Below are 10,647 nucleotides of genomic sequence, written 5' to 3'. Positions count from 1 at the left end.
AGAGACGGGGTTTCACTGTGTTAGCCAGGATGGTCTCGATCTCCTGACCTTGTGATCCACCCGTCTTGGCCTCCCAAAGTGCTGGGATTACAGGCTTGAGCCACCGCGCCCGGCCTGCTTTCCATTTTTGTGTGTGTTTTTTAAAGATCATTATCTTCTTTGCCTACTGTCCATTGTCTGTAACATTGTTTAATGTATTTTGCATGTTTTGTTTTTAGTTATTTTAACTAAGAAGAAAAATCAGTGTCTGTTGTACTCTCTTGGCTAGAGGCGGACTACACTAGCATTTCAGCACATGCCACAGACTGGCTAAAATGCTTTCCATCCCCCTTTGCTCAACTGCTTCCTTTTCAATCTTTATTCCTCAGTGTAGCCATACATTCCTCAGGAGAATTTTCCGTGGGCCTAGTATAGGTCTCATTCTTAGCAATCTGTTTTCTTATAGTATCTATCTGAATTTATAATTGTCACTTGTCTGGGGCTTTGTTTTTCAGTATATTTTAAGGTAAACAAGAGCAGAGGTTTTTTTCTGTTTAATCTGCAGAGCTTAGTATAACGCCTTCCACATGGTAGGCAATCAATATATATTCAGTGTATGAATTAGTGATTGTTAAAATATGCAGTCCTTTATATCCCAAAGTACTAATATACTTTATTTCTGTCTCCTCCTTGAGATGGATTCAATTTGCCTATCCAAATTCTTGGACGCAATTCCTTCTTGTGAAACAGCAAGGGAACTGAAAAAATATCACTGTGAACAACATACAGCAAAAATAAAACAAATGAAAAATAAGTTTTGTGTACTACAAAAAGGAACTATCAGAAGCCAAACAAATAAAATAGCAGTTAGAGAACCAAAAAGTTAAATGGGAACAAGAGCTCTGCAGTGTGAGGTATGACATCCTAGTTTTAAATAAATCTTTCAACTATTTATACTAAAAGTATGTAGGATACGTTATGTAATAGCTGACTTACCTTCTGAGGTTTAGCTGGAGAAAAAAAATCTCTGTTTTGCAGAGTGTCAAATTCTTTTAAATAATACAAGTTCTTAACTGTGAATACTTCTACTGATAAGTAAATGCATATTTAAATCACAATTTTTATGTCTAATTATTTTTTTAATTATACACTTTTAATCTTTTTTTCCTTTTTTTTTTTTTTTTTTTTTGAGAGGGAATCTCGCTCTGTTGCCCAGGCTAGAGTGTAGTGGCACCATCTCGGCTCACTGCGAGCTCCACCTCCTGGGTTCACACCATTCTCCTGCCTCAGCCTCCCAAGTAGCTGGGACTACAGGCACCCACCACCACGCCTGGCTATTTTGTGTTTTCGGTAGAGACAGGGTTTCACCATGTTAGCCAGGACTGTCTTGATCTCCTGACCTCGTGATCCACCCACCTCGGCCTCCCAAAGTGCTGGGATTACAGGTGTGAGCCACCGCACCCAGCCTGCACTTTTAATCTTAATATGCATGGAATATAAAGAAAACATAGAGTAATGTATGATTAGTTTATTCAACATATCTTGCTCTTCTACATAAATAAAATTAATTCAGAGTTCTATGTTAAAAATACATATTATTTTCATTGTTTAATTATTATATTCTGTCTTGTTCTAAAAGATATTTAAGATTTGTTGATAAAATATATAATAAACAACAACATAACATTTAAAGTATTACTCGAAAAAGAAACAAAAGGTATATGAGATAACAGATATTAGACTCTTTATCCTAGTCTCAGATTTTAATATTAAAATTATTTTTAGGGTTACTTGCCACATTTATGTCTAATGAATCTGTAAACTTGTTTATAGAAAGTAATGTCATTTTAATCAGTTAACTCTAAATGATCTGTCCTCATTAAGGAGTAATTTTGACTGTGTGTATGTGTGTTTTTTTTCTTTTTTTTTTTTTTGAGGCGAAGTTTTGCTCTTGTTGCCTAGTCTGGAGTGCAAAGGCATGATCTCAGCTCACTGTAACCTCTGCCCCATGGGTTCAAGCGATTCTCCCGCCTCAGCCTCCCAAGTAGCTGAGATTGCAGGTGTGTACCACCATGCCTGACTATTTTTTGTATTTTTAGTAGAGATGGGGTTTTTCCATGTTGGCCAGGTTGGTTTCTAACTCCTGACCTCAGGTGATTCACCTTCCTTGGCCTCCCAACATGCTGGGATTACAGGCATGAGCCACCGCGCCTGGCTGATTGTGTGATATTTTTAAAAAATAATTTTCAACTTATAAATTTACTGAATAGCTTCTAATATTCTTTTCCATAACTGTCGTTGAAGTTACTAGTAACAGAACCTTTCTAAGTAGAAGATGTTCTTTTCTCAGTATTTTTCAAGTATATATGTCACTTGGAAGAGATCTGAGAAATAGAAAGGAAAAAAATTTCAAGGATATAGGAATTTTATTGGAATAACAAATCCATATATGAAGAAGTAGATCTCACAGTGAATTGTATTTTCTAACGAAATGAATTTTAAGATAGGAATATTTAATGGCAGACTGACTTTAAACCAAGAGGAAGAAAGGAGAAGAAATGCTGATACATTAAATGAAAAAATTAGGGAAGAATTATAAAGAATCGAAGAGCAACACAGGAAAGAGAAGAGAAACAACAACTTGAATGGACTCTCAGAATACAAGACATGGAATTGAAGACTGTAAGAAACAATTCAAATCAGGTAAATCAATCTCTCTTAAAAATTTTACATTTCTAACTTTATTTCATCAAGATTACTTTTTTTTCACTTCTTTTTAAAATTACACTTTAAGTTCTGGGGTAGCTGTGCAGCATGTGCAGGTTTGTTACATAGGTATACATGTGCCATGGTGGTTTGCTGCACCCATCAACCAGTCATCTACATTAGGTATTACTCCTAATGCTATCCCTCCCCTAGCCCCCTCAACCCCCCAACAGGCCCCGGTGTGTGATGTTCCCCGCCCTGTGTCCATGTGTTCTCACTGTCAACTCCCACTTATGAGTGAAAACATGCGGTGTTTGGTTTTCTGTTCCTGTGTTAGTTTACTGAGAATGGTGGTTTCCAGCTTCATCCATGTCCCTGCAAAGGACATGAACTCATCCTTTTTTTATGGCTGCATAGTATTCCATGGTATATATGTGCCACATTTTCTTTATCCAGTGTATCATTGATGGGCATTTGGGTTCCAAGTCTTTTCTACTATGAACAGTGCCACAATAAACATGCGTGTGCATGTGTCTTTGTTTTATTTATTTATTTATTTTTAAGACAGAGCCTCACTCTGTCGCCCAGGCTGGAGTGCAATGGCATGATCTCGGCTCACTGCAAGCTCCGCCTCCCGGGTTCACACCATTCTCCTGCCTTAGCCTCCCAAGTAGCTGGGACTACAGGCGCCCGCCACCACACCCAGCTAATTTTTTTGTATTTTTATTAGAGACGGGGTTTCACCGTGTTAGCCAGGATGGTCTCGATTTCCTGACCTTGTGGTTCACCCGCCTTGACCACCCAAAGTGCTGGGATTACAGGTGTGAGCCACCGCGCCCGGCCGTGCATGTGTCTTTATAGTAGCATTATTTATAATCCTCTGGGTATATACCCAGTAATGGGATTGCTGGGTCAAATGGTATTTCTGGTTTTAGATCCTTGATTTATAATCCTCTGGGTATATACCCAGTAATGGGATTGCTGGGTCAAATGCTTTTTCTGGTTCTAGATCCTTAAAGAATCACCTCACTGTCTTCCACAATGGTTGAACTAATTTACACTCCCACCAACAGTGTAAAAGCGTTCCTATTTCTCCACATCCTCTCCAGCATCTATTGTTTCCTGACTTTTTAATGATCACCATTCTAACTGGCGTGAGATGGTATCTCATTGTGGTTTTGATTTGCATTTCTCTAATGACCAGTGATGATGAGCATTTTTTCATACGTTTGTTGGCTGCATAAATGTCTTCTTTTGAGAAGTGTCTGTTCATATCCTCTGTCTACTTTTTGATGGGGTTGTTTTTTCTCATGAATTGTTTAAGTTCTTTGTAGATTCTAGATATTAGCCCTTTGTCAGATGGATAGATTGCAAAAATGCTCTCCCATTCTGTAGGTTGCCTGTTCACTCTGATGATAGTTTCTTTAGCTGTGCAGAAGCTCTTTAGTTTATTGAGATCTCATTTGCCTATTTTGGCTTTTGTTGCCATTGCTTTTGGTGTTTTAGTCATGAAGTTTTTGCCCATGCCTATGTCCTGAATGGTGTTATCTAGGTTTTCTTTTAGGGATTTTATGGTTTTAGGTCTTACGTTTAAGTCTTTAATCCATCTTGAGTTAATTTTTGTATAAGGTGTAAGGAAGGGATCTAGTTTAAGCTCTCTGCATATGGCTAGCCAGTTTGCCCAACCCCATTTATTAAATAGGGAATCCTTTCCCCATTGCTTGTTTTTGTCAGGTTTGTCAAAGATCAGGTGGTTGTAGATGTGTGGTGTTATTTCTGAGGTCTCTGTTCTGTTCCATTTGTCTATATATCTGTTTTGGTACCAGTACCATCTTGTTTTTGTTACTAATATTACTTTTAACTTTCTAATTAAAAGTGATTAATTTACTTTAAATTTACTAATATTACTTTTAATATCCCTTTGATTTTGTATGTATTATTCAGGTCTAAATCAAACAAAAAATGTTGTCTTAAAATTAACTGTTACATTTGTAGCTACTGTTATTTATTATAAATTATGGTATCCACACAGCATCTTATTTCAATACAAAGAGTTTTGAAAACAACAAGAATCCCTACCATATACTTAGTGATAATTTATTGGTAAGTATTTTTTTTTCCTAGCAACATAGTTTAGTGTATTTTTCCTATTTAACATTTAATACTGACTCAAACATTATCAAGAGGAAACAAAAGTTATTGCCATAGTAAATAAGCTCATGTTTTTCTAAGTAGGGTTCTCTAAATTTTATCTTTTTTATCACTTTTGTTTTGAAATAAGAGACTTCTTTTATATGTACATATTTATCTAGTAGAATTAACTGGATTTGGTGGAGAAGTACTGGATGTAGACTCAGAAGACCTGGAGAAAATCCTACAACTTGTTTATATTTTTAATCTTTTCCTTTCAGAATTATGATAACTAAAAGTGCTTGTTACAGTGACCCAACTTACCAAACATTCATAAATATAATTCTTAAAATTAACCCTATTTTTTTAAAATAGAATATCTATAGAATATTCTCAGGAAAAAGGAACTGAAAGAGCTTCAGGAAATTTTATCTGTCTAAATATATGCAGCACTAAGGCTGTTAGTACGGGGTCTTGTATAGGTTAGACATCAGAGTGTAAACCCAATTTGCGTATGTAGCCAAATTGATTAGTCTTTTGTTTTATGCTTTTGAATTTGTTGTAATTCAGGGAAAATGTTTTTCAATTCTGAGGCTCTTAAAAATTCTCTAGTCGTTTATTTTTACTTTTATGAATTCACTGTCTTCAAATAAATGTTTAAACTTTGGGGAATTTATGCTCTGTAGCATTTGATGTTTTGATTCAATGGTTCTTCAGCTGATACCTACATATGGAAACCCTTTCATTGTATAAATATACAAGTTATTTTTTAATTTCAGAGGAACTATGATATGTCATTTTTTGAGTGCTAGCTAAAAGTTTATTTTGTTTTATTTAGGTTTTTTTATACTTACAAAAATGAAAATGATCTTACATGAAAACTGCATGTTGGAAAAGGAAATTGCTAGCTAAAACTGGAAACAGACACACTAAAACATCAACAGGAGGAGAAGGAAAATAAATACTCTGAGGACATTAATATTTTAAAAGAAAAGAATGCCTAACTTCAAATGATCCTAAAATTGAAAAAACATTAACAAAAAGGGCATCTCAGTATAGTGGGCAGCTTAAAGTTCTGACAACTGAGAACACAATGCTCACTTCTAAATTGAGGGAAAAACAAGACAAAGAAATGCTGGAGACAGAAATTGAATCATACCATCCTAGACTGGCTTCTGCTATACAAGACCATGACCCAAGTATGACATCAAAAAAACCAGCTGGACGCGGTGGCTCATGCCTATAATCCCAGCACTTTGGGAGGCTGAGGCGGGTGGATCACCTGAGGTCAGGAGTTCAAGACCAGCCTGGCCAACATGGTGAAACTCTGTCTCTACTAAAAGTACAAAAATTAGCTGGGTGTGGTGGCACGTGCCTGTAGTCCCAGCTACTCAGGAGGCTGAGGCAGGAGAATCGCTTGAACCTGGGAGGTGGAGCTTGCAGTGAGCTGAGATTGTGCCACTGTGCTCCAGCCTGGTGACAGAGTCAGATGCTGTCTCCCCTCAAAAAAAAAAAAAAAAAAAGAAAAAACTAAGAACTTGCTTTCCAGAGTGCAGGAGATGCTCATGTGCAAGAAAAATGAATGCTGATATGAATAATATAATATATAACAATTAGAAGCTTCATCAACCACTTTCTGAAGCTCAAAGGAATTCCAAAAGCCTAAAACTTAATCTCAATTATGCAGGAGATGCTCTAAGAGAAAATACATTGATTTTAAAAGATACACAAAGAGACCTAAGTGGAATACAGTGTCAAATGCAGCTTCGACAGCAATTAGTTCATGCGCATAAGAAAGCTGATAACATAACAAAAGCAAGATAATAATTAATATTCGGTTTCTTGAAAGGAAAAAGCAACATTATCTCCTAAAAGAGAAAAATGAGGAAGTATTTAATGACTGTAACCATTTAAAAGAAGGTATATATCGATATGAAAAAGAGAAAGCAGAAAGAGAAGTATCAAAAAATATAAATATTTTTCAACCTTTCTGAAAGAAAATTTAAAGTCATGTTTGGCCTTGGCTAAATGCTGAATCTAGTTGAATACATATATAGATGATAAATGTATTTACTGTATCAGCTTAGAAACGTGCCTCATTTCCACCAAATGAAAGTTAAAGCCGAGAGATGTTTTACTTTGAGTATAGACATTGTGTCGCTGATGAAATTTTAAGAGTTTAAAGATTTTTTAATAGATTAACATTAATGACATTGGCTTATACTGCTGAAATAAAGGTTTTAATGTCTCTTTGTGGCTGTATTGTATGACCACAGTGAAGCAGATAAATGGGAATGCTCATATCAGGAATGAGTATTTTGAAATTGAGATTCAATTCAGCAATTTACTTTGACAGTTAATTCTAAATTTTCCAGAGGAACTGAAGTGTATTTGAAGTATATTTTGAAGTGTACATTTCTGCATCTTGTAATAATACTTTTTTTCAGTAACTTTTTATATATTTTAGTTGGTAGAATTTTATTTTCATTTATGTCAATTTGACTTAAATCTGAACATATTTGAATCTCAAATTATGTATTGTTATGACCACTCAATTTTTAAAGGCACCTGCATTTTATTAAATAATAGCTTAGGACAAATATAGTAAATTTTAGTAACATCAAAATTTGATTTAATCATCCCACTGGTATTTATAATTTACTTTGAATATTGTTACAAATAATTTGCTCATAATTTCTATTTCAAGGCTCAAAGACTATCATGTGGATAGAACTTTGTCCCAGAGAAAGATCATTGTAGCTATCTGTGATTTATTAACTTTGCATTGGATCCCCATTTTTCAATTCACGGGGTGTGGCAGGTTCATGTATAGCACAAAAGAAGTGAGTAGAGGAGAGAAACATAGCAGCTGAGGCCAGGAGGGATATGGAGACCAGGTTACCTGGGGCCTCTAAAGCCTTTGAAACAAAAATACTTGTTTTTGGAGATAGAAATCTATTGGAAACATTTCAGCAGGTGATTGAATATGTGAGGAACTGGGATGTTGATTTGTGTTGCTAATAAAACATTCATTCCACTGTGTAGAATTTACCCCCACTAGTCCTGCCCACATATTTTTTTGAGACTTCAGTATGTTGTGAAGCATTGCAGATTCATTAGGGGACAAATGACTAGTGGGATGAATCTGGTGTCCAGTAAGAGAGGACCAGTCTGGCGGGAAGATAACACCTTCTTGTGTCCTTAAGTGGATTCAGTAATAAGCATGAATGTGTACACATAAAGAAAATAAGGTGAATTAATATATTTGGGGATATTTTTGAAAGTAAATAATGTTAATTTGGTAAGATGATTTACAAAATCAATAACAAACATGTCAGGTCATTGTGAGACAACTTAAAAAAATTGGCTGATCTCAATAAACTGTGCATCTGAAGCTTCACTAGAGGTTACATCACAGTATCACATTAATCTCAAAGATGAAATACCAGATTTAATGAAGAAATTATTTCAAATCAAAAGTCAAGTAAGTATTAAATGTAACATGCCAACAGTGAATCTATAGCTGGTTAAATAATATAAATTGTTTTATGATACTAATTTCCTTGGAAGACTTATTTTATATGTTCATTATAATTAGTTTTATTATAATTTTATTATCTTTATAATATGCTTATTTTTAAAACTGTGTCATTCTGCAATGTTTTTCTTATAATTACGTTTTTTTCTCATAATAATACTGTTAAGAATTATGCATCATTTATCCCACAAGTTGAGAGACTATTCTTCGGATAAACAGTATTTTTCAGTGGTTTATGTTGCCATGGTGAGGCAAGCCATATTTAATCAGAGAAGAATGTTTAATGGAATATTCCAGAAAATTATCTTATTTCTTAGCTCTACTTTTGTGAATGGATGCCAAGGACATTATACTATTCAACAAAATGCAAATGTTTTGGTTAATATACACAGTATTTGAATAGCTGGGCAATCCTTTCATTTTCAAAAAATATATTGTGTAAACATATAAATATTTAGATCATGTATAGTATGCATATTCAAATTAGAAAATAAAGGAAATTATCTTGATACTGCCATTGGATGTTTAAAAAAGAACTTTACTGGGATAAAATTCACATATCATACAGTTCACCCATTTAAATTGTACAACTCAGGGTCTCTTAATATATTCACAGAGTTGTATAACCGTCACCACAACCAATTTCCGAACATTTTCATCACCCTAAAGAGAAACTTCACATCAGTTAGTCCACCACCACCCACTTCCATGTTTCTTCACCTTCCCCAGACCTAGGCAACCATCATAGATTTGCCTGTTCTGAACATTTCATATAAATGGAGTCATTGTAGTGTTTTATGAGTGGCTTCTCTCACTTAGCGTAATGATTTTAAGGTTCATCTATTTTGTAGTACATATCAGTACTTCATTTTTATTTATTGTCAAATAATATTCTTTTGCATGGCTACAGCAGCTATTCATTCATGGATAGATCTTTAGGTTGTTTCTACTTTTGGCTATTATGAATAATGCTACTATGAGCATTCATTTACAAGTTATTGTGTGGACCCATGTTTTTATTTCTCTGCCACTGGATTTTATATTTAGTTAATTGGGCTGACTTCTTTATCCCTCTGCCTTCCTCGTGTTGTTCTTGCATTTTCAGTTTTTGTTTATCCTCATTCATTCAGACTTGGTGTGCACATTTTCCATTTTCATGAAGCTTTCTTTGACTGTTGTGACTCTCACTGATTTTTTTTCTTTTTTTGAGACGGAGTCTTGCTCTGTTGGCCAGGCTGGAGTGCAGTGGCACGATCTCGGCTCACTGCAAGCTCGCCCCCAGGTTCACGCCATTCTCCTGCCTCAGCCTCCCAAGTAGCTGGGACTACAGGCACCTGACACCACGCCCAGCTAATTTTTTTCATTTTTAGTAGAGACGGGGTTTCACCGTGTTAGCCAGGATGGTCTCGATCTCCTGACCTTGTGATCTGCCTGCCTCGGCCTCCCAAAATGCTGGGATTACAGGCGTGAGCCACCGTGCCTGGCCAACTCTCATTGATCTTATGCTTCAGAATGAGTTTTCTAGTCTGCAGAAGAATTCAATCTTCAATTTTACATTGCTTTATTTTTTCATGAGACATAATCTGGCCTTATTACAAATTTGCCTAAGCAGGGAATAACATCTGACATACATGCTACCTGTTATTGTATAAATTGAAAATATTCTGTCTTACCAGTTGTTACAATTAAATATACTAATTTTTTCAGACATGACATAAAATTTTATTCAAAATATATTTTAATCAATAAATATAAAACAGAAACCACTCTAATAGAGAAAAATTGTTCTAATCAATACTGATACTCTGTCTGGCTATTGAGAAAAATTATGTCTGCATTTAAAACGTTTCAGTGTTTGAAGCGTCAGATTTTAGAATAGGGATTTTCAGCCCACAGTACAGGTTCTCTTCAGTTTACAGTGGCGTTACATCTTTTTTTTCTTTTTTTCTTTTGAGACGGAGTCTCGCTCTGTTGCCCAGGCTGGAGTGCAGTGGCGCGATCTCGGCTCGCTGCAAGCTCCGCCTCCCGAGTTCACACCATACTGCTGCCTCAGCCTCCTGAGTAGCTGGGACTATAGGTGCCTGCCACCACGCCTGGCTAATTTTTTGTATTTTTAGTAGGGAGGGGGTTTCACCATGTTAGCCAGGATTGTCTCGCTCTCCTGACCCTGTGATCTGCCTGCCTTGGCCTCCCAAAATGTTGGGATTACAGGCGTGAGCCACTGCGCCCGGCCTGAAATCCTCCTAAAAAATATGTACTTTTTAAGAACAATTTAAAAACTATAATTGCATACA

The 10,647-nt window shown here is 35.7% G+C and overlaps 1 pseudogene; it reads left to right on the top strand.

Annotated features, from left to right (window-relative positions):
- Positions 1 to 674: 674 nt before the first annotated feature.
- On the top strand, positions 675 to 6,850 carry LOC102121990 (ankyrin repeat domain-containing protein 30A-like; annotated as a pseudogene).
- The last annotated feature ends 3,797 nt before the right edge of the window (positions 6,851 to 10,647 follow it).

Source organism: Macaca fascicularis, chromosome 10, assembly GCF_037993035.2.
Source record: "Macaca fascicularis isolate 582-1 chromosome 10, T2T-MFA8v1.1".
Classification (NCBI taxonomy): Eukaryota; Metazoa; Chordata; class Mammalia; order Primates; family Cercopithecidae; genus Macaca; species Macaca fascicularis.
This window is presented reverse-complemented; position numbering and strand designations above follow the sequence as displayed.